We start from the raw sequence: 20,419 nt of genomic DNA on the forward strand, positions 1-20,419 counted from the left end.
CAGACCTGGGGTTCAAAGTTGTCATCTGAAACTGCTGCTAGTGAAGAATGGTCTGTCAGCACCCAAAATATCACAGAAAATGAAACAGGATGGTAAAATAAAGTTTGAGAGGATTGAGTTTTTTACAGCTTCCTGCATATTCCCAGGAGAGTGTTGCTGGGTGTCAGAAACCCTCAGCATTTCTGCTGCACTCAGGGAGAACAGAGCGAGTCCTGTGAGACCAGAGGATGCCTGTGGGTCAGTGCAGAGTGAGGCAGCTGGTCTGTCCCTCTGTCTTGCTCCAGCTGCCCTGGGCTGGCACCTCTCTGAGATGGAGGCTGATCACACTCCCATGTTACCCTGAAAAGCCCCCAGGTGCTGCTGAGAGTAGAGGCATCCAGCTCAGACCATGACATGTGTAACCCTTTCCCAAGGTCTCAACACCCCACGTTTAGCCCAGGACACACACGGCTCATTTCACAAACCCAACAGCATTTCCTCTATCATAGCACCTCAGGACTTCTCCATGGGGAATTCAGATAATGCTAAAGTGCTATAGAATAGTTTTGCATCCTGGAGGGAAGCTCACGGCTTGGAAGGAAACCTCAAGGACATAGTAAAGTGTTCTAATGATGGCATTTGATTAAGGGAGACTCAGCTCATTCCCCAGCCCCACAGACTGCATTGCCCACAGCCCCACAGGTCAGAGCAAAGCTGGGACACATGTTCCCATGGACACACCTGCAGGAAAGGACCCACAAGATCAGGCTGTGACTCTGCAGCTGAAACTCCCATCCCCAGAGAGCCTGACAGCAAGAGCAAGATCACAACAACAGTGACCCAGAGCAGTGGAGCAAGAAGGAAAATGCAGTGAGGATGGGTGTGAGAGAGGCCAGGGCAGAGGCAGCCGGGCACTCAGACAGCGTCACCCTTCCCCAGCTGTGCAGCCACCTCCCAGACACCAACACTGCCGGGCAGCTGCTCTCAGCCCCTGTGCTCTGCAGAGGAACTGGAGCTCTGGCTGCACAGGAGCTGCTTCATGCCTTGGAGCCCCCAGCCCTGAGGGCAGAGGCTTTGCTGGGTGGGAGAGGAGGCCAGGGGGCTGCTCACAGGAGGGATCTGCACTGCAGGGGATCATACAGCGTTTTCTCTGTCCTCTCTCCCATAGCAATTCAGGGTTTAATTTCATCTCATTTCTGATAATTTCCCAGCTGCCTGGAGATTCTCCTCCTGGAAGGTGTTTCCCTGTCCATGCCTCTTCCCTGTCAGCACACACAGACCATCCCACCCTCTGTGCCCTCCCCCTGGCCCTACAGATCCTGCCTGTTCACAGGGCACTGCCTGGGGGCATCTTCCTGTTTGCACGTTGGAAAACAGGACAGGTCAGAGTAAGGCTGACGGGTCCAGCCAAGGTGATGCAGGTGCTGTCCACAGGCAGAGGGGTGGTGAAGGGATGTTCTGAGCCTTCTGGCAGATGTACTGATCACTCAAAGTTGCAGTTCAGGAGTGTCAGTGACTTGTTTAAGCATGAGAGCTCATTTTCATTTTATCCTTTCCTGCATCCCCCACCCCTTGAGAAAGAAAACGGAATAGACAGACTCAGGAAAGCTCCTTATCTGTCTGCTGATCCTTGCATTGATCTTGTCCTTGCGGCATCCCCTTGGAAAAATTGTGGGGGTGATCTGGAACTGTGAGCACCACTGAGCCACACAGCACCCACTGCACAGCACAAGCACCTTTCCTGCCCTGACTGGGGTCACTCCTTCCCCCCACAGCTTCTCCCCACAGCACCGTGGGGATCTCCCTGGGCAAGCTGAGCACTGACCCTGGCAGGCGGCAGAGTCCCTGCCCCAGCACAGCCCTGGGGTGCAGGAACCCTGCTCTGCAGGACAGCCCTGGGCAACCCTGGCTGCAGAAACAGCTTCACACACCTGGAGTCATCCTCAGCAGGAGGCACCTACCATGTGTTATCCCTCTGATGCTTTGAGAAGGAAATCCCTGCGCTGCTGCATGTCCTCCTTATCTAGACAAGAAGGTCTCTGATAGTTTTACTTACGTATCTTGTTTATTGTCCAAGTGCTAGGAAATCCCACCACGATTTGTAGATGCAATGATGTGCAGCCAGAGACAGACTGTCTTTGAAGATTTCTCTCCTTGTGAACTCACAGCAAATCTCCCACCTTACATCGCCTTTCCCCTCTCTCTGCCTGGCTCCTCTGCCCTCAGCCCTGCTGCGCTTTGCAGAGGAGCTGCTCCTGGGCAGAGCTGTCTCTCTGCAGCGCTGCCACTTGCCATGAGCTCCCTCTGTCCCAGGAGCCCAGCCCAGCTCAACAGCACAGGAGCAGCACATGATGACCCTTTCTCTGTCCCCTCTGGGCTCCCTTGTGTTCTTCCTGGATCTCCAGGGGAATGGCCCATGAAAAAGTCTGAAATAATCAGTGATGTTTCTTCTCTCACCACTACAGAGACAATTCTTTCCTGCAGTAGTTTTTTTCATATTAAGAAATAATTTTGGCATGAGAAACATATTTTCTTGCCCCATCATTAGACAGGACACCAGGAAGGTTACAGCAAAGGATCTAATTCCTCCAAGCTGGGGGAGGAGTATCTTCAGTTGAATGAATTTAGGCATTTTATTCTGGTTTTATAGTCCTAGGTGTAGAGAGACATTCAACAATCTGTGCTCTGTGGCAAAATCATGTCTGTGCTCTGAGCAAAGCCTACGCACACATGGGGTCTTGGACACTTGGTACCAGGTTTCTTGTGGCAGGTCAGAGCCGGGCTGGTGCCACAGCTGGGGTGGTTCAGCCCAAATGTGAGGCAATGTCCTCAGCCAGGGACCTGACGGGGTGGGCTGGAGCTGTCAGTGCTGCAGACAGAGCTGTGACACGGATGGAATAAACTGCCAGGCAGGGTGGCAGGAGTGAGTTCATCTGGTGCTCAAGGACAGCAGCCTCCAAGCACAGCAGCAGTCCAGATCAGAACTCAGTCTAGACCTGTAAGGCAATTGAAGGTCCCCATAATGAGCTGTTACTACTGCAGGAACAGTTAAAGGAGAAACAAAGACACTGTGTGGTGACTGATGACTTTCATAAGAGAAAGAGGTGAGAATTTCTGTGTCCTCTTGTTCTCCATCTTGACCAGCAAGTTCTCCCAAGCATCTGTGACTTGAGACAGGAATCTGGAGAACAAGCAGCAGTGAATGGGGATCAAGTCAGGGATCACTGGAACTAACACAATCCTTTCCAGTCTATGGGACAGGAGGGGCAGCACCCCAGGAGCTGAGACAGCAGGACGATGTCACAGTGAGGCCACTCTCCACCATCTTGGAAAGTTCATGGACCAGTGGCAGCTCTCACACAGTGTGTGCACTTCTCAAAAATGGCCAATGGGTGAGCAGGGGAACCAAGGGCTGTGCCCCAGAACGTGTCCACTGGAACCCCATTTCTGGGTGTCTGAAAGAGCAAGTGACAGGGTTTACCCAGAGGTGGTTGTGCCTGTCCGTCGTCTTTGCTTTCTGTGAGGAAAGGACAGGGTTGCTGTGCATGGGGAGAACATTGATGGTCTGTTACCTGAAAGTCGTCAAGACATTAGGTGTCACCCTCTGTAATGTTCTTGTGTTCAAGGTGGGATATTATGGTCTGTGTCAGTGTGTAAGTAGATGAGTAAAAAACAATCTCAATGATTGGGCTTGGAAAGGTTCTATAGAAGGGGAGAAACTTTCCCATCATGAGGACAGTCAAGCACTGGAAGCTGTTTCCCAGGAGTGTGCACCCACTCTGGCCCAGAAAGTGACCAAGATGTGTTTGGATAAAGTCCTGAGTAATCTGGTCTGACCCTGATTTGAGCAGGATGTTGGTCAAGACACCTCCCAAGCTCCCTTTGAGCCTGAATGACACTGTCCTTTTATCCTCCTCATGTTTTCAATTTAGAGAAAGCTCTCAAGTTCTCTCTGACCACGGGAATAATTAACATGAGGTGCAGGGCTGCTTTACAAGTACCTCTAAACAGCTCTGACGGCAACTTTTGCATCCCTTTTCTTTTGCCCCAACCCAGGGTCTTCTTTTTTTGCTATGCTAATACCCTTTCAGAAAGAACTGCTCATCTTGTTAGCCCTTTCAGAGCGGGTTGTTCAACAAGTGTGAGTATCCATGTACAGAGTCTGCACATCAGTCAGGCATCAAAGCCACCATTACAGAAATGGAGACAAGGCTCTTGACCAGCTCTTTGAAGCCAGGAATCAGCATGCCATGTCTGCTGAGATGCTCCTGAACACCTGAACTTGAAGAGCAGAGCATGTGAGTCCTCATTGAATGTCCTGGCTTGTCTCCTGACCCATGTGGTGCTTCAGGCTTTGAAGAGAATCAAAACCAACCATTTGTCTGGGGTGGTTCCATTTTACATGCTGTCATGCTGGGCAGATGAAGGGAGCTCAGAACTCCAGACTCTGCTGCACAGTTGAATCTTCAGAGACTGGAAATGCAGGTAACAGTGTGTGTCAGTGCACACCTCATAAATATTCCGGCTTCCTTTGTGCCTTTGTACTGACCTGGGATCTGGACCCTTTTTGTCCCCAGGTGCACGGACACTGCTCATGTGCCTCTGCAGAGAGTGGCAGATGCTGGATCCCCTTCTCGGGACAGACTCCTTCCGGAAGAGACACAGACACAGGGATAACTCGTCAGGTCTTTACGGCATTTCACTCAGCATCAGTTTTGACATATTGGGTGCTTTCCTGTGACTACCCTTTCTGCACAAACGATCATAAAAAGACAACCATTTAGTAAGACATGGTCATAAAGGGGCTGTTATGGACAAGAAAGCTCACCATGAACTCTGGAGAGGGTGAGGAAGTTTGTGATAAGCACCAGGAAGAACCAAGAACATCAAGGCCTCTTCTGAAGAGCAGAAGGCCCTGAGCAGCTGTGATTGCCATGTGTAGGTGTGCGAGAGGATCAGGGCATGTCAGGGAGAAGCAATGAGATGGCTGATGGCTTCAGTGAACTGTTACAGCCATGTCTGAGCCCAGAAGTGGAAAGCAGTTGATGTCTGCAGGTTGAGGAGGAATAGGAGGAAGATTTTTCCTTGGAATATGGAAGGAAGAAAGGCCTCTATTGGGCTAATCATATATGGCAGTGACATTTCCATGTTGTGGGCACGGCTGTGCCTGGGAGATGGGAAATGGCTGCTGCTGGGGGTGGCTGTGCTCAGTCATGGCCCATGAGCTGACCCTGCTCTGCTCTTCTCTTACACTGCCCACACTTGGATGGACCTCAGGAAATATCCATAAACCTGGTGGATGCATGAACCTCCTGGAGTGATGTTGTATGGATCCAAACAGGATTTATGCAAGTTTGGGACTGGGACATTGAGGTGACTGGTGACCATTACCAGAGGTATGAAAGAAGCTGGATGAGTTGTGAGGAAACTCACAGGCATTTCCAGCTCCACAGAAAACCAGAGCCTTGCAGTTACAGCACTTGACATAAAACCCACCCCCAAAACACAAAAGATTCACACAGTCAGCGGGCAAATCCTTGAAAAATATTTGAGAAAAATCTACCAGGTCCCAGGGGTTAGGGCTCAGCCATTCTGGGAATAAACAAGCATCAAGGGCTGACATGGCATCAAAGCCACCACCACATTGCCCTCACCACCTGTAACCAGTGTCTCCAAGTCTTTCCTTCACCAGCCTCCAGGGACAGGGACCTGGACTAGTTGACTCCTTCACAGCTTTGTCAGCTATGGCCCTTCATGGGGTCCCAAACTCCCTTAGGAATTTGGGTTTTGCTTATGCCTTTCACTTCATTAGAGGTTTGTTCATTCTTTCAGTAGCTGCAGTTCAGGATCATGGCAGCAGAGGGCTCATTAACATCTAAAATGCTCTTACAAGACAAGGCTTTGTGCATCATTTTTCTAGAGGCTTCAAGTCTGCTGTGGATGATTAGGGGGATTTCAGGAACAGCCAAACAGAGAGCATTTCCATACTAAAGATCAATAAAGCCAAATTTCTTCTATTTCCTTCCCCCCATCCCTCCTCCACATTTCCAGAAGAGGTGGTATCAGCAATCTCCAATTTTGATTTATTGGAGTATTTATTGATGAAGGTGAAACAATATTTCAGAAAAGTGGGTACCTGACGCACCACTTGATACAGGAGATAGGCCAGGACACCTCAAGAGGAATCACACTCCTCTGGACCAAGAAGTAGGTGTTCCTGGGAATCTCAGGTGTCACAGCACAGTGATACTTGTGTTTGAGGAGCTGGTCAAATGACCCATCTCCTTTTCTGTAATGGTGTCTGAGTTTGCTCAAATCACCCCTGACATCAGCCCCATCCACTCCTGGGTGTTCTCCAGATTCCTGACTTCAGGAACAAAGTCCTGGGAGACATTGATGGTGAAGATGGAGGCAAAAAAGCCATGAAGTATCTCAGTCCTGTCTGATTCTAGTCTTATGAAGTTCAGCAGCAGGCCCACGATTGCCCTGTGTATTCGTTTTCTGTAAGGAAGCTATATCAGCTCATCTTGCTGCCCTTACCCTCCCCCTCAGGTATCAAGTCCAGGGCAGCTTTGGCATCATCTCTACATTCATGGCCAAGGTTTCTAAATTCCTCCTTTGCAGCTTCCCCTGCTTCCACCTCCTGTGTGCTGCCTTTTTGCCCTGGAGCTCCATCAGTTCAGACGAGCAGCCTCACAAGACAAATGCTTCTTTTCATGGGTACTTGGAGAGATCATTCTTGTGCTTGGAGCAGGCTGTCCTGTAAGGCTTCTCAGATTCCCTGAGCTCCTTCACCCCTCAGACCTACTTCCATGTCACTACCTTACCTGTCATCCCCCAGTATGTCAAAGTCTTCTCCTCTGGAGCCCACCAGCCTGTACTATGCTGCTGGCCTTCCTCCCTCCCCTCTTGTGCCTGGAACCACACTGTGTCCTGGTCACAACAGACAAGGTGGACACTGATGTTCACATCACTCACCAGCTCTTCCTTGTTTCCCAGTTCCAGAACCAGGTGAACATCACCCTTGTTGTCCCACCAGACAGCCACATTAAGAAGTTGTCCCAAGATCCTCTAGACTGTTGGCACCTGATAGTTTGTCTGGCCAGTGAGTGTCAGGGCAATTACAGTTCCCTATAAGAAGCTGCTCATTGACTGGAGTCTTCCTCAGGTTGCTGACAGAAGATTTTCTTCATTTCTTCTCCATGATCAAGTAGAACATATCACCCAAAATGTTGTCACCCTGTATTTGGTTTACATGGCAAATTCTTGGAACTTGGGGTGAAGGTGGGTGTAATACAGCTGTTGACTCTCAGAGAAGACAACAGGAGTTTGACTGACATCAGAATGGAATTCATATGACTCCAAGATGGACGCACTCCTTGCCAAATCTGACACACTCAGTGATGCTGGCAGCACCTCTGTGATATTGTATTTGAGAAAGGGTAAAAAATGCTGCACAACAGCAGGTGGGAGAGAGGAGGGAGGAAATGCGAGAGAAAAACCGCTGCAGACACCAAGGTGATATCCCATAGGACCCAAGTAGGTCCCTCAGCAGGCCAAAGCTTGCTCTCCTGAAATCCTGCTCTTTGCCTTGTTACTATCTTTCAGGAGCCTCAACTGTACTTTCCCATCCCTGACTGTTCCTTCCCTGACCAACTCTTTCTGGTTTGTAAGTGTGAAGTCCCACAGGGTACCACACCTCACTGACTCCTCAGTCACCCATGTCAGGAAGATATTGTCAATTGGCTCCAAACCCTCCTGGATGGCTGGTACCTTGCAGATATTGGGATATCTTAGGTCTCCCACGAGGACACTGCCCTGGAAACATAAGGCTTCTTTCATATGTCTAAAGGAGGCCTCATCTAATTCCTTTTCCTCATCAGTGAGTCTGTATCTGATGTCCAGTCACCACAATATTGCCCATGTTGTTCTGCCCTCTCATGCTGACTCCTCAGCCTTCAGCTGACATTGTCTGTCCCCAGGCAGAGCTCCACACATTCCTGCTGCTCTCCCACATGAAGGGAAACGTCCCCTCTGAGTCCAGATCTCTGGCGTTATAAATAACAGACCCCCAAGACCTCACAGGTTCTCCAGGAGATGGTATGTGAAGTGCCCTGCAACTCCTTATGCTGTTATCTTGGGAGAGACACTCTGATCAGGATAAGCCACCTGCATGCAAACATTAACAGTTGAACAAACTGAGCTTCAGTCCAGGGAGAGTCACAACTTTGAGGAAATCTGGGATTCACCCATCAGAAAACATTGAAAAGTGGGAATTGACCAGTTCTGTGTTAGGGCAGAAGAATAACTCCATACATGAGGACAGACCAGGACCTGATGCGCTGAGCAGTGACCCTGAGGAGAAGGGCCTGGGCACTACAAGGGCCGCCACACAAGCCCATGGTGCACACTCACCATGAGCAAGGCAGCTGCACACGGGGCTGCATGAGGAGGAATGTGGGAACCCAGACACCTGGAGTTCTCATCCCATTCGGTTCAGCACTGGTGTGACCCCACACACACGGGTGTGTGCCAGTGTGTGACTTCCCAGTTTGGAGAAGCAGGGAGGAACTGGAGAGTGCAGGGCTCTGCTGAGGCAGGTTCAGCACCTTGTGCACATGGTGTGGGGTGCTGAGGGACCTGGGCTGCTTTGGCCCAGCAGTGCTGGGGAGGCTGCAGCAGTGCAGGAGTAGCCTGAGTGCTTGAAGGGTGCTTTCAGAGATGGTGGATGTTTTCTCCATAGTGGGAAACAGCATGAGAAAGAAACAACGGCCCAAAGTGCAGCTGGGGAGGTCCAGGCTGGACATAAGCAGAACGGATTGTGAGTAGAAGGGCAGTGCTGTGGTGGAGCAGGTCAGCAGAGGGAGTCTGCATCAGCCCAAGGCTTTGTGCTTCAAGTAACAGCTGGGGAGGATGGACAGATATCAGCAAAGGAAGGAAGATGCTCAGACAAGAGCAAGGTGGGGCAGCAGGGGGGATGTCTCCAGCCTGCAGGGAAAGAGGTGCAGGGGATGCCACAGCAGAGGACAGGCTGTCGTGGAGATGATCAAGGAATGTAAAGAGGCTGAAAGCCCCCAACAAACATGAGCTCCTTCTCCCCTTAGATATGGCTGTAGTATCCACCTCTGATGCCTGTGAGGAGACACCTTGTCCTTACAGCACAAGGGCCTCATGGCCTCCTTGTCCCCACCCAGGAATCTGGGAGGTGTTGAACCACAGTCCTTCCCTTGCACAGGCCCACATCACACTGTCCCAGGAAGAGACCTGGAAAATGTGGGAGGGACAGGATCTGCCTTCCCAGGGTTGGGGGTCAGGGATTGGCCCTTTGGTTAATGAAACACATCCAGCATCAGAGACACCTTTATTGTGCTTATTCTTTCATCACATTCTCAATTTTTCTTCTGAAACTGACTCTAGGGATGGTTCCTCAGCAGTTTTCACCAGTGGGACCCATTAACATTACAAGAAACTTTTGAGTTTAAATCTGACTTTGACTTCTTGAGAGGTTTCTTCAACTGCCTCCAGGGTCTGAGGTCCATGGACTCAGCACCAAAGCCACCAGAGGGGTGGACCAGGCTGAGCCTCTTCCTTCAGATCCCAAGTCTCAGGGCCCAAACAAGGGGGTTATTTACCCCTGGGGGGCTCAGCAGCACCTCCTGACGCAGAGCAAGAGGTGGTGGGTGAACCATCCCTGGAGACATCCCAGGCCAGGCTGGAGGGGGCTCTGAGGAACCTGAGCTGGTGAAGATGTCCCTGTCATGGCAGGGGTGGCACTATGGAGCTGGGGAGGTCTCAACCCAAATCATTCTATGATTTTATGCTTCACAGCAGCAGTTCACTGCTCTGCCAGGTACCACTGCCATGTCAGGTGCCAGTAGCTCTGTCTCCGCCCCTCCACCTGCTCTGGGTCACCACAGGCGGGCCTGACTGCTCTTGGGCTCAGATGGGGCTGTTTAAGCCCTGACAGGTCTCACCTGGAGCCTGGTGGGTCCATAAGCACCCACCTGGGCTCTTTATGGGCAGCTCCCGTTAGAAACCAGCAGCCTGCTTGTCCTGAGGGCTTTTTCTTTCTTCCTTTGTTTCTTTCTTCCTTTGTTTCTTTCTTCCTTTGTTTCTTTCTTTCTTTCTTTCCTTCTTTCTTTCTTTCTTTCTTCTTTCTTTCTTTCTATTTTTCTTTCTATTCTCTTTCTTTCTTTCTTTCTTTCTTTCTCTCTTTCTTTCTTTCTTTCTCTCTTTCTTTCTTTCTTTCTTTCTTTCTTTCTTTCTTTCTTTCTTTCTTTCTTTCTTTTTCTTTCTTTCTTCTTTTTTCTTCCTTTCTTCTTTTTTCTTTCTTTCTTTTTTCTTTCTTTCTTTTTTCTTTCTTTTTTTTTTCTTTCTTTCTTTTTTAATCTCTTTCTTTCTTCTTTCTCTCTTTATTTCTTCCTCTCTTTCTTTCTCTCTTTATTTCTTTCTTTCTTCCTTCTTTCTTTTTTCATTCTATCTTTATTCTTTATTTCTCTCTTTCTTTCTCTCTTTCTTTCTTTTTTAATCTCTTTCTTTCTTTTTTCTTTCTTTCTTCTTTCTTTCTTTCTCTCTTTTTCCTTTCTTCTTTCTTTCCTTCTTTCTTTCTTTCCTTCTTTCTTTCTTTCCTTCTTTCTTTCTTTCTTTTTTCTTTCTTTCTTTTTTCTTTCTTTCTTTTTTCTTTCTTTCTTTTTTCTTTCTTTCTTACTTTCTTTCTTTATTTCTTTCTTTTTTTCTTTATTCTTTCTTTGTTTCTATTTTTCTTTGTTTCTATTTTTCATTGTTTTTTCTTTCTTTGTCTTTTCTTTCTTTGTTTTTTCTTTGTTTTTTCTTTCTTTCTTTCTTTCTATTTTCTTTCTTTCTTTTTTCTTTCTTTTTGAGTTTCTTTCTTTCTTTCTTTTTTAATTTCTTTCTTTCTTTCTTTCTTTCTTTTTTCTTTCTTTATTTCCTTCTTTTTTCTTTCGTTCCTACTTTCTTTCTTTTTTCTTTCTTTCTTTTTTCTTTCCTACTTTCTCTTTCTTTCTTTCTTTCTCTCTTTTTCCTTTTTTCTTTCTTTCTTTCTTTCTCTTTTTCCTTTTTCCTTTCTTTCTTTCTTTCTCTCTTTTTCCTTTTTCCTTTCTTTTTTCTTTCTTTCTTTTTTCTTTCTTTCTTCTTTCCCTTTTCTTTCTTTCTTTACTCTTTTATTCTTTCTTTCTTTGTTTCTATTTTTTCTTTCTTTCTTTCTTTCTTTCTTTCTTTCTTTCTTTCTTTCTTTCTTTCTTTCTTTCTTTCTTTCTTTCTTTCTTTCTTTCTTTCTTTCTTTCTTTCTTTCTTTCCTACTTTCTTTCTTTCCTTCTTTCTTTCTTACTTTGTCTCTTTCTTTCTTTCTTTTTTCTTTCTTTCTTTTTTCTTTCTTTCTTTTTTCTTTCTTTCTTTCTTTCTTTCTTCCTTTTTCTTTCTTTCTTTCTTCCTTTTTTTTAATTTCTTTCTTTCTTTCTTTTTTCTTTCTTTCCTTCTTTCTTTAATTCTTTCTTTCTTACTTTCTTTCTTTCATTCTTTCTATCTTTTTTCTTTCTTTCTTTCCTACTTTCTTTCTTTCTTTCTATTTTCTTTCTATTTTCTTTCTATTTTCTTTCTATTTTCTTTCTATTTTCTTTCTATTTTCTTTCTATTTTCTTTCTATTTTCTTTTTTCTTTCTTTATTCTTTTTTTTTCTTTCTTTTTTCCTTCTTTTTTTCTTTTTTCTTTCTTTTCTTTCTTTATTTCTTTTTTTTTCTTTCTTTTTTCTTTCTTTTTTCGTTCTCTTTTCTTTCGTTCTCTTTTCTTTCGTTCTCTTTTCTTTCGTTCTCTTTTCTTTCGTTCTCTTTTCTTTCGTTCTCTTTTCTTTCGTTCTTTTTTCTTTCGATCTTTTTTCTTCCGTTCTTTTTTCTTTCGTTCTTTTTCCTTACTTTCTTCTTTCTTTTTTCTTTCATTCTTCTTTCTTTTTTCTTTCTTTCTTTCTTTCTTTTTTTTTTCTTTCTTTTTTCTTTCTTTCTTTCTTTCCTACTTTCTTTCTTCTTTCTTTCTTTCTTCGTTCTTTTTCTTTTTTTTTCTTTATTCTTTGTTTTTTCTTTGTTATTCTTTCTTTTTTCTTTCTTTTTTTCTTTCTCTCTTTCTTTCTTTTAAAATTTTTTCTTTTTCCTTTTCTTTCTTTTATCTTTCTTTTTCTTTAATGTCTTTCTTTCTTTTTTCTTTCTTTCTTTATTTTTCTTTCTTCTTTCTTTCTTTCGTTTTTAGTTTCTTTCTTTCTTTCTTTTTTCTTCATTTTTCTTTCTTTCTTTCTTTTTTCTTTGTTTCTTTCTTTTTCTTTCTTTCTTTCTTTCTTTCCTTCTTTCCTTCTTTCCTTCTTTCCTTCTTTCCTTCTTTCCTTCTTTCCTTCTTTCCTGCTTTCCTTCTTTCTTTCTTTCTTTCTTTCTTCCTTCTTTCTTCCTATTTCTTTCTTTCTTTCTTTCTTTTTTTTCTTTCTTTCCTTCTTTCTTTAATTCTTTCTTTCTTACTTTCTTTCTTTCTTTCGTTCTTTCTATCTTTTTTCTTTCTTTCTTTCCTACTTTCTTTCTTTCTATTTTCTTTCTATTTTCTTTCTATTTTCTTTCTATTTTCTTTCTATTTTCTTTCTATTTTCTTTCTATTTTCTTTCTATTTTCTTTCTATTTTCTTTCTATTTTCTTTCTATTTTCTTTCTTTTTTTCTTTTTTCTTTCTTTTTTTCTTTCTTTATTTCTTTCTTTTTCTTTCTTCTTTCTTTCTTTTTTCTTTCTCTTTTCTTCGTTCTATTTTCTTCCGTTCTTTTTTCTTCCGTTCTTTTTTCTTCCGTTCTTTTTTCTATCTTCTTTTTTTCTTTCGTTCTTTTTTTCGTTCTTTTTTCTTTTGTCCTTTTCCCTTTCATTCTTCTTTCTTTGTTTTTCTTTCTTCTTTCTTTTTTTCTTTCTTTCTTTTTTCTTTCTTTCTTTCTTTTTTCTTTCTTTCTATTCTCTTTTCTTTCTTTCTTTCTCTTTTCTTTCTTTTTTTCTTTCTTTCCTACTTTCTTCTTTCTTTCTTTCTTTCTGTATTTTTTCTTTCTTTCTTTCTTCTTTCTTTTTTTTAATTTTCTTTCTTTCCTTCTTTCTTTCATTCTTTCTTTCTTTCTCTCTATTTCTTCTTTCTCTCTATTTCTTTCTTTCTTTCTTTCTTTCTTTCTTTCTTTCTTTCTTTCTTTCTTCTTTCTTCTTTCGTTTTTCTTCCTTTTTTTCTTTTTATTTTTTTTTTAATTTCTTTCTTTCTTTTTTCTTTTTTTTCTTCTTTTTTCTTTCTTTCTTGCTTTTCAAATATTCTTTCTTTCTTTCTATTTTCATTCTTTCTATTTTCATTCTTTCCATTTTCTTTCTTTCTGTTTTCTTTATTTCTATTTCCTTTCTATTTTCTTTCTTTCTATTTTCTTTCTTTCTATTTTCTTTCATTCTTTTTTATTTCTCTTTTCGTTCTTTTTTCGTTCCTTTTTCATTCTTTTTTAATTTCTTTCTTTCATTCTTCTTTCTTTCTTTTTTTCTTTCTTCTTTCTTTCTTTTTTTTTTCTTTTTTCTTTCTTTCCTAATTTTCTCTTTTTTTTTCTTTCTTTCTTTTTTTAAATTCTTTCGTTTTTCTTTCTTTCTTTTTTCATTCTTTCTTTTTTCTTTTCTTTCTTTTTTCTTTCTTTTTTGTTTCTTTTTTCTTCTTTCTTTTTTTCTTTCTCTCTTTCTTTTTTTCTTTCTCTCTTTTCTTTATTTCTTTCTTTTTTCTTTCTTTTTTTCTTTCTTTCCTTCTTTCATTTTTAATTTCTTTCTTTCTTTATTTTTTGTTTCTTCTTTTTTTCTTTCTTCTTTTTTTCTTTCTTCCTTTTTTTCTTTCTTCCTTTCTTTTTCTTCATTTTTTCTTTCTTTCTTTCTTTTCCTTCATTTTTCTTTCTTTCTTTCTTTCCTTCTTTCTTTCTTTCTTTATTTCTTTCTTGCTTTTTGTTTCTTTCTTTCTCCTTTCTTCCTTTTTCTTTCTTTCTTTCTTTCTTTTTTTGAATTTCTTTCTTTCTTTCTTTCTTTTTCGTTCTTTCCTTTTTTCTTTAATTCTTTCTTACTTTTGTTCTTTCTTTCAGTCTTTCTATCTTTTTTCTTTCTTTCTTTCCTACTTTCTTTCTTTCTTTCTTTTTTCTTTCTATTTTCTTTCTATTTTCTTTCTATTTTCTTTCTATTTCTTTCTATTTTCTTTCTATTTTCTTTCTATTTTTCTTTCTTTCTTTTTCTTTCTTTTTTTTTCTTTTTTTTTCTTTTTCCTTCTTTTTTTTTTTTCTTTTTCTTTCTTTTTTCTTTATTTCTTTTTTCTCTCTTTTTTCTCTCTTTTTTCTTTCTTTTTTTCTTTCGTTCTTTTTTCTTTCGTTCTTTTTTCTTTCGTTCTTTTTTCTTCCGTTCTTTTTTCTTCCGTTCTTTTTTCTTCCGTTCTTTTTTCTTCCATTCTTTTTTCTATCGTTCTTTTTTCTTTATTTCTTCTTTCTTTTTTCTTTCTTTTTTCTTTCTTTCATTCTTTCTTTCTTACTTTCTCTCTATTTCTTTCTTTCTTTCATTCTTTGTTTTTCTTTCTTCCTTTTTTTCTTTCTTTCTTTTATCTTTCTTTCTTTCTTTTTTTTTCTTTTTCTTTCTTTCTTTATTTTTTAATTTCTTTCTTTCTTTCTTTTTTCTTTCTTTCTTTCTTTGTTCTTTCTTACTTTTTTCTATCTTTCTTTCTTTTTTTTCTTTCTTTATTTTTTCTTTCCTTCTTTTTCCTTTCTTTCTTTTCCTTTCTTTCTTTTTCCTTTCTTTCTTTTTCCTTTCTTTCTTTTTCCTTTCTTTCTTTTTTTATTTCATTCTTTTTTCTTTCTTTCTTTCTTTCTTTCTTTTTTGTTTCTTTCTTTTTTTCTTTCTTTTTTCTTTCTTTCTTTCTTTCTTTTTTTCCTTTTTTCTTTTTTCATTTTTTTTTTTTAATTTCTTTCTTTTTTCTTTCTTTTTTCTTTCTTTTTTCTTTCTTTTTTCTTTCTTTTTTCTTTCTTTTTTCTTTCTTTCTTTCTTTCTTTCTTTCTTTCTTTCTTTCTTTCTTTCTTTCTTTCTTTCTTCTTTCTTTCATTCTTCTTTCTTTTCTTTCTTTCTTTCTTTCTTTCTTTCTTTCTTTCTTCTTTCTTTCTTTCTTTCTTTCTTTCTTTTCTTTCTTTCTTTCTTCTTTCTTCTTCTTTTCTTTCTTTCTTTCTTTCTTTCTTTCTTTCTTTCTTTCTTTCTTCCATGCCTTCCTACTTTCTTTCTTCCCTGCTTTCTTTCTTTTTTCTTTCTTTTTTCTTTTTTTCCTTCTTTCTTCTTTCTTTCTTTCTTTTTTCTTTCTGTCTTTGTTTTTCTTTCTTTCTTTCTTATTCTTTCTTCCTTTTTTTCTTTCTTGCTTTGTTTTTCTTTCTTTTCTTTTTTCTTTCTTTCTTTTTTTCTTTCTTTCTTTTTTCTTTCTTCTTTTTTCTTTCTTTCTTTTTTCTTTCTTTCTTTTTTTTTTCTTTCTTTCTTTTGTCTTTCTGTCTTTGTTTTTTCTTTCTTTGTTCTATTTTCTTTCTTTCTTTTTTCTTTCTTTTTTTCTTTTTTTTCTTTCTTTCTCCTTTTCTTTTCTTTATTTCTTTTTTTTCTTTCTTTCTCTTTTCTTTCTTTATTTCTTTTTTCTTTATTTCTTTCTATTAATTTCTTTCTTGCTTCTGCTTTTTTCTTCTTTCTTTTTTCTCTTCTTTTTTTTCTTTCACTCTTACTTTTTTCTTTCTTTCCTTTCATTTTTCTTTCTTTCTTTCGTTTTCCTTTTCTTTCTTTCTTTTTTTCTATCTTTCTTTCTTTTTTCTTTCTTTTATCTTTCTTTCTTTATTTTTAATTTCTTTCTTTCTTTTTTTCTTTTTTCTTTCTTTCTGTCTTTGTTCTTTCTTTCTTTTTTCTCTCTTTCTTTCTTTTTCCTTTCTTTCTTACTTTTTTAATTTTTCTTCTTTCTTTCTTTCTTTCCTCCTTTCATTTTTTCTTTCTTTCTATTTTTTTTCATTCTTTTTTCTTTCTTTCTTTCTAAATTTCTTTCTTTCTTGCTTTCTTTCTTTTTTTTTTTCTTTCTTTCATTTTTCTTTCTTTCTTTTTTCACTCTTTCTTTTTTAGTTTCTTTCTTTCTTTTGTTTTCCTTTCTTTCTTTCTTTTTTCTATCTTTCTTTCTTTTTTCTTTCTTTTATCTTTCTTTCTTTATTTTTACTTTATTTATTTCTTTCTTTCTTTTTTCTTTCTTTCTGTCTTTGCTCTTTCTTTCTTTTTCTCTCTTTCTTTCTTTTTCTCTCTTTCTTTCTTTTTTCTTTCTTTCTTTATTTTTTTCTTTCTTTCTTTCTTTTTTCTTTCTTTCTTTCTTTTTCTTTCTTTCTCACTTTTTAATTTCTTCTTTCTTTCTTTCTTTCCTCCTTTCTTTTTTTCTTTCTTTCTTTTCTCTTTCTTTCTTTTTTCTTTCTTTCTTTCTTAATTTCTTTCTTTCTTTCTTTCTTTCTTTCTTTCTTTCTTTCATTTTTCTTTCATCTTTCTTCTTTCTTTCTTTCTTTCTTTCTTTCTTTCTTTCTTTCTTTCTTTCTTTCTTTCTTTCTTTCTTTCTTTCTTTCTTCTTTCTTCTTTCTTTCTTTCTTTCTTTCTTTTTGCTTTCTTTCTTTTTTCGTTCTTTCTTCTTTCTTTCTTTCTTTTTTCTTTCTTTTTTTTAAATTTCTTTCTTTCTTTCTTTATTCTTTCTTTTTTGTTTCTTTTTTCTTTCTTTCTTTTTTTCTTTCTCTCTTTCATTTTCATTCTCTCTTTTTTCTTTATTTCTTTCTTTTTTCTTTCTTTTTTCTTTTTTCCTTCTTTATTTATTTTTCTTTCTTTTTTAATTTCTTTCTTTCTTTGTTTTTTCTTTCTTTCCTTATTTCTTTCTTTCTTTTTTCTTTCTTTCTTTCTTTTTTCTTTCTTTCTTTCTTTTTTCTTTCTTCCTTTTTTCTTTCTCCTTTTTTCTTTCTTCCTTTTTTCTTTCTTCCTTTTTTCTTTCTTCCTTTTTTCTTTCTTCCTTTTTTCTTTCTTCTTTTTTTCTTTCTTCCTTTTTTCTTTCTTCCTTTTTTCTTTCTTCCTTTTTTCTTTCTTCCTTTTTTCTTTCTTCCTTTTTTCTTTCTTCCTTTTTTCTTTCTTCCTTTTTTCTGTCATCCTTTTTTCTTTCTTCCTTTTTTCTGTCATCCTTTCTTTTTTCTTTTTTAATTTCTTTCTTTCTTTTTTCTTTCTTTCTTTTTTCTTTCTTTCTTTTTTCTTTCTTTCTTTTTTCTTTCTTTCCTTTTTCTTTCTTTCCTTTTTCTTTCTTTCCTTTTTCTTTCTTTCCTTTTTCTTTCTTTCCTTTTTCTTTCTTTCCTTTTCTTTCTTTCTTTTTTCTTTATTACTTCTTTCTTTCTCACTTCTTTCTTTCTCACTTCTTTCTTTCTCACTTCTTTCTTTCTCACTTCTTTCTTTCTCACTTCTTTCTTTCTCACTTCTTTCTTTCTCACTTCTTTCTTTCTCACTTCTTTCTTTCTCACTTCTTTCTTTCTCACTTCTTTCTTTCTCACTTCTTTCTTTCTCACTTCTTTCTTTCTCACTTCTTTCTTTCTCACTTCTTTCTTTCTCACTTCTTTCTTTCTTACTTCTTTCTTTCTTACTTCTTTCTTTCTTACTTCTTTCTTTCTTATTTTCTTTCTCTCTTTTTTCTTTCTCTCTTTTTTTCTTTCTTTTTTCTTTCTTTCTCTTTTCTTTCTTTTTTTGATTCTGCTTTCTTTCTCTCTTTCTTTTTTAGTTTCTTTCTTTCTTTCTTTTTTCTTTCTTTCTTTTTTCTTTCTTTCTTTCTTTCTTTTTTATTTTTCTTTCAATTTCTTTCTTTCTTTTATTCTTTTGTTCTTTCTCTCTTTTTTCTTTCTCTCTTTTTTCTTTCTCTCTTTTTTCTTTCTCTCTTTTTTCTTTCTCTCTTTTTTCTTTCTCTCTTTTTTCTTTCTCTCTTTTTTCTTTCTCTCTTTTTTCTTTCTCTCTTTTTTCTTTCTCTCTTTTTTCTTTTTCTTTTTTCTTTCTTTCTTTTTTCTTTCTTTCTTTCTTTCTTTCTTTTTCTTTCTATTTTCTTTCTTTCTTTATTCTTTCTTTCTTTCTTTTTGCTTTCTTTCTTTTTTCTTTCTTTCTTTTTTCTTTCTTCCATTTTTCTTTCTTTCTTCTTTCTTCCTTTCTTTCTTTTTTTTTTTGATTTCTTTCTTTCTTTCTTTCTTTTTTCTTTCTTTCTTTATTTTTTCTTTCTTTATTTCTTTTTTCTTTCTTTCTTTCTTTTTTCTTTCTTTCTTTCTTTTTTCTTTTTTTTTCTTTCTTTCTCTCTTTCTTTTTTCTTTCTTTCTTTTTTTTTTCTTTCTTTCTTTTTTCTTTCTTTCTTTTTTCTTTCTTTCTTTCTTTTTTCTTTCTTTCTTTCTTTTTTTTCTTTCTTTCTTTTTTTCTTTCTTTCTTTTTTTCTTTCTTTCTTTTTTTCTTTCTTTCTTTTTTTCTTTCTTTCTTTTTTTCTTTCTTTCTTTTTTTCTTTCTTTCTTTTTGCTTTCTTTCTTTTTGCTTTCTTTCTTACTTTCTTTCTTTCTTTCTTTCTTTTTTCTTTCTTTTCGTTTTTTCTTTCTTTTCTTTTTTTTTCTTTTTTCTTTTTTTCTTTCTTTTTTTCTTTCTTTTCTTTTTTCTTTCTGGCCAGTGCTGACATCCCAAAGGCCACGAGCACACTCCTGTGTCCCTGCTGCTCTGCCAGGAGCTTCTGCAACATGAGCGATGCGTTGGGGACTGATCTCTTGGACTGCTGCTACTCCATCCCTGACCCACAGCTGGTCTGGAGGATCATGTCCCAGTTGGAGTTCTACCTTTCCGGTGAGAACCTGGCCAAGGACGCTTTCCTGCTGAAACACGTCCAGAAGAACAAGGTGGGCTTTCTCAGCATCAAACTGCTGACCTCTTTCAAGAAGGTAGGTGGCTCCCGGTGCCGGCCAGCGGGGCTGGGAAGTGGTCTTCATGTGGAGGGTGTCCATGTGTCTGGGTGTCCTCTGGCTGTTTCTGCTGGGGTCTATGGGGAGGTCCAGATTGCCATTTCCAGAGGCCATTGGGAACGTTCTTATGCAAACCCCAAAGATGCTCATGTGGCATTGAGACGTTGCTTTGCTGTGGTTTCAGGTTGATGGTGCCGCAGCCTGCCTGGACAGCAGGCTTAGGCTGGTCCATGCCGAGACGCTCATGGGGACGTGGTGACCCCCGTCTCTTCCACAGGTGAAAATACCTGACGAGCGACTGGCAGCTCACGCTCTATGCCCTGCGGTTCTTGGAGCTGCTGGAGGTGAACAAGGAGGAGACCATAGTGCTGCGGCGTGTCCCCATCCCCGAGTCCCGGCTCAGCATCCCCCCCAGCAAACTGCTGCTGGCCTGGGAGCTGCTGCCCCTTGAGCAGGATGCGCTGTCGCCACTGCAGGAGGACTTCCTGGAGACCATCACGAGGATGTTCAGCCCCTTCTGCGCCATCGCCTCCATCCGCATCCTGCGCCCGGGCCGCAAGCTGCCCTCGGATGCGCGCAAATACGCGTCGCACTTCCCCGAGCTGCTGAGCCAGTGCTGCGTGCCGGTAGAGTACGAGAGCCTGGGGAGCGCCCGCAGAGCACTGGAGGAGCTCGGCCACCCGGGCGGCCGGAGCATTCAGGGTGGTCCCACTCAGCGGAAGGGCTCCAAGAAGAAACCAGGGGCGGTAGAGGAGCTGGTGGATCAGCTGGGTTGGAAAGCGCAGGCGACGGCCGCGACATTCCCCTACGGCCTCGGGGGCTCCCTGCTCAGCAGCGCTTGGGAGCTGAACGGTGCCTCGGCATTGCCATAGCTCCTCCTGAACAAGGAGCCCTCGGAACCCACCTGGCCCAGCAGCGACTTCAGTCTCAGCGACTGGAGAGACACCTTCACCGGATCGCTCCTCTCCAGCGACCTCTTCCCTCCCTTTGACGCCAGCATGGGCACCGGCAGCTGCTCCGGCCCCGAGAGCCCCTGTGGTGCCTGGGGCAGCAGGGCGCCCGCCTGGGCCCCCTGGGCCGGCAGCTCCTCTCGGGATCCCAAACCCCGCCCCGGGATCTTCCCAGCAACAACCAGGGTTTCCGAGCTCCTCGGGCTCTGTGACGGGGTCCTGCGCCTGCCCCGCAGCCACAATGGCACCGGCAGCTTCTCCAGCAGCATCGGGAGGGGAGAGCTCGTCCTGCAGCGCTGAGGCTTCTCTACATTTGGGTTTGGGGATTCTTTTTTTCTTCTTTTCTCTGTGCCCCCCCAGAGCTGTGGTGGGTTCTGCAGCTGCTCCATGGACACGAGTTTTGGGCCAGGATGAAGCTCGGGGTGCTGAGCAGCAGGAGGGGCTGCACCGTCATCATCGTCCGGGATGGG

The 20,419-nt window shown here is 40.2% G+C and overlaps 1 pseudogene; it reads left to right on the forward strand.

Annotated features, from left to right (window-relative positions):
* Window positions 1-3,360: 3,360 nt before the first annotated feature.
* LOC135575988 (la-related protein 6-like) lies at window positions 3,361-19,871 on the forward strand (annotated as a pseudogene).
* The last annotated feature ends 548 nt before the right edge of the window (window positions 19,872-20,419 follow it).

The sequence above is a fragment of the Columba livia genome, chromosome 21 (genome assembly GCF_036013475.1).
Source record: "Columba livia isolate bColLiv1 breed racing homer chromosome 21, bColLiv1.pat.W.v2, whole genome shotgun sequence".
NCBI lineage: Eukaryota > Metazoa > Chordata > Aves > Columbiformes > Columbidae > Columba > Columba livia.